A 3,711-nucleotide genomic window follows, 5' to 3' on the forward strand; every position below is an offset into this window, starting at 1 on the left:
CCCCTCCCTGGCTGGGCAGCTTGTCCCAGCCCCAGTCCCAATCCCTCCCTCACTGTGGGGGCGTTGAACTGCCCACCCCGCCTCCGCCCACCACAACAGACTTACCAGCTGAAAGTAGCTGTGTCCAGCGTTGAGGACTGCTGCCTGTTTAGTCTATGGCCAAATCTCCGCATCAGCACTGAATCTTTGGATCTGAATTGGCCGAATCAAATCAGGACAGTGACTTGAATCACCGAATCGAATCACTGTCCCTATGAATCAGCCGAATCTGAAGCGCATACCTGCCGCTTCGCACAGGCCTAATGCTTAGCTATGTTATTCTGAAACCAGACAGAAGGCAGGGCAGCATAGGAGCTTAGGGTGCCTGTAGACATGTGGGATGCCTGCTCTGATGTGCTGTAATCACATCAGATTTGGAGCAGACTCATTAGCATGCTTCAGCAGGCTCCGCATCTTGTGTATTCAGCATCCCCATGCTTCAAAAACAGTGCCAGGGGCGCTTTAACTAATGCTAGTTCAACAAGCTTTAATTAAAGAACCCCCACTGCCATTTTGAAGTGCAGGACACTGAATACCCAAGATGCTGCAGGCACTTTAATTAGAGCGGCTCCCGAGGGCCACTCTAAAGCACCCTCCCTCCCATAGCCCTGGAGCATGTGTAAAGATGCCCTTAGAAACAAATTGGTTCAGAGGCATAAGCTTTTGTAGGCAACAGATACTATCTGACAAAGTAGGCTGTTGCCTATGAAACCTTAGGCCTCTCTGAACCACTAAGGTGACCCCCTACTCTGGCTTCTGTAAGACAGGTTAAAATAGAGATGCCCACAGCAGGATTTTATATTTCTTGAATATGTCAAAGGGAAAAAGAGACATTTGAAAATAACCAGAGAAACTGTCTACAAATAAATGTTGGACAATTGTGTTATGAACCAAAGCCCAAGTGGCACCTCCTGAAAAGCATCCAAGCCAGCACAGAAAAAAATTAGGATGAAGTGTGAAAACAGCTTTATGCATTGGGCAAAAACATACACTTTTATTTAAACTGTTTGTAAGAAATCACTCAATTTCCCTATGGACCCAGGCAGTTGAAACAATAATAGCTTTCACCTAAAGTATGTGATATGTCATGATGACCCAAGTAAAACAGGGCGTGTCTGCACGTGCACATTTACTGTGCAGTAATTTAGGTTACTGTACAGTAACTGAAAATTACTGTGCAGTATGGTATGGGCACGCATCTACATCTGCATGCCTGTACTGTGCAGTGACTGTGGTGACTTATGCTGACTTGGGCGTAAATTTGATACCTGCATCATGCAAGTATCAAATTTACATCCACTTAGTTACTGTACAATAACACACGTCTAGATGCCTTCATGCACAGTAACACTGCGTGTATGGACTGACTTGGGACTGGCTTTAGTTACTGTGCAGTAAATGCGCATGTAGACGCACCCATAATGTGCCAGATATGTATGAACAGAAGGGTGTCATGACTCCTGTTTTGGTGAAAGTATGTGCGTCTGTGAAGGACAGGCAGAAAGACAAGAGTAGCTGCGAAAGAAATAGGCAAAAAAAAGTCAACGGTAGTAAAAACAAAGCACTCAGATAGTGCCCCTGAGAAAAGCTAAGAGCTTTTAGGCAGATCACTGGTTTGCACTTGTAAGCAAAGATATAGATTTCAGTTGTTCAAAGTTAAGAAGACTGTTTATCTACCCTTTTTCCCTCCAAAAGAACACTGCATCATTTATATGCATCATTGACCTATAATCAAATCCCCTACAATCCTGACTTTTGTACTTGCAACCTTTGTGTACATGCAACAAAAGTACCAAGTCAGAATTTTTCAGTTGAATTTTTGTTCAAATATTCTAGTGCATTTAACCTTTTCAGTCCTTTATTTACTTTATTTGAATCTCCAGGAATTTGTAAGGCTAACAGCAGGTCAAGGTTTTTATCTGTCGTTATCAATTTATGTTCATGGAAAAAAACTCTCTCCCAAAATTGAACTTGAAAATGTGAGGTTGATTTATATACAGGGATGCAAGAAATAAATACCTGATTCTATCATTGATTTCTCCTCCATACAGGGGACCTCCATACAGGGGAGGAAAACGTTCACAAAACAACTTCCAAGACCTCAAATTTTAGCTAACTGGTTGGGTCAGTAAAGGCTAACAGTATTTATGTAATATTTTTCAACATAATCTATTTCCATAACTATTCTAGGTGGAGTTAGGGTGCTGGTAATTATTGGGGTTTACCTCTGTAGTTTGTTATAAGAATAGACCCTTAACCCAAAGTCTTGCATTTTAGTTTGCTGGGGAGTTCTATTTCTCCTTCTCAGATTGCTGAGTTAGTACATACTCAAAAATTTTGCCTTCAGCCTTGAAGGTGTGTGTGTAGGCATTTCCATTCATACAAAATGATCTAGTGTCTTCCTGAGAGGAACTGTTTTCCTGGGAGATTCAAAAGAGAGAACATGTCTGATGCAGCAGTCTTCAAGAGGTCCATAAAATACCTCTTTGGCTTGATTGCAGGATTTGAGGAATCTGAAAGCCTAAGTGCACTGATTGACAATGTGTGTGGGATTGCCCCAAAATGGTTATGCCACCAGTTCAGGATGCAGCATGTGCACAGAATAATCTTCTGTGTGGTGTGGCTCAGCATGGTGCTGCTGGCACAGTAATGGAAAGCATGGACTTCATGAAAGTAATATAACTGTAGCCCCATTTAAGGATTTTGGCCCGATAAACTTCACTGGCCTTCTATTAAGTGGCATTTAAGGTCTCAAAGCATCTTGCCTACTTCCTAATTTTACTTTCCTAATTTTGTTGCTTGGAGAAAATAATCTGTTTTAGGGTAATAACATTTCTGAAGTGCTGGGTAAATGAAAGAGAATGGATGAGGGCATGGATGAAACTAAGCCATAAGTTTTCAAGACATGGCTCAAGCCCATAATTAGCCTTTGTTATTGGGAGCAGGTTCCATATTGTTTTACCCAAGCCCAAGGCTGATAGCAGCTTCCTGTGAGCAGGGGGTTGGTGAGAATTATATCGACCATTTGTAACTGGATTCTTTTAAGAAATGGCAACTTTAAGTAAGATATTCCATACGGTCCACAGGCCAGAAACAGGAAGTGAACCATACTGACATTCATCTAAGGTATACGTAACATTTATTTGGTTTAAAAGTTTCAGAGGTAGTGCCTGCAGCACTATAAGCAAAAGCTGCTCACTGTAAAAGGCAGAAGAGCCTGGGTGCTCTCTTGGACCATCCACATAATCCTTCACATCCTTGTCAGTTCCCTAGGCCCCTAGGAGACAGCACTGGCTATACCATCCTGAGGGGTCTGCAACTGCTCTTGCCGATGTCTTTGCTTGACCAGACCTTCACCTACATCTAGTAACTGCAGACATGTGAGTCAAAGATGACAAGGTCATGAAAAATATTATTTATCCTTTTTTCTGTTTTCTGTTTCTCTGAAGAGAAGGATTCCTCCTAGTTCCATTAGGTATAAATGTGTGGATTGAAGATGTGTTTGGATCTCTCCTAGCGAAACAACACCATTAATAATTTCCTAGATGTAAACCCCGAGTCTGCCTCTTAATCAGTGAAATACCTCCTCAGCTCTCACAGGCAGGGCTAGCCCACAATTTCTTGGAGGACCCCTGTAAGAAATAGTTTCCCCCCCCCCCCCCCCCCCCCCCA

General features: G+C 42.5%; 1 protein-coding gene across 1 annotated transcript in view; it reads right to left on the reverse strand.

Annotated features, from left to right (window-relative positions):
- Positions 1–3,711, reverse strand: part of DIP2C (disco interacting protein 2 homolog C) — a 227,463-nt gene that overhangs the window by 5,641 nt on the left and 218,111 nt on the right. The gene's annotated exons all lie outside the window — the stretch shown is intronic.

Source organism: Gavialis gangeticus, unplaced genomic scaffold (assembly GCF_001723915.1).
Source record: "Gavialis gangeticus isolate Ggan-Ray unplaced genomic scaffold, GavGan_comp1, whole genome shotgun sequence".
Lineage (NCBI taxonomy): Eukaryota > Metazoa > Chordata > Crocodylia > Gavialidae > Gavialis > Gavialis gangeticus.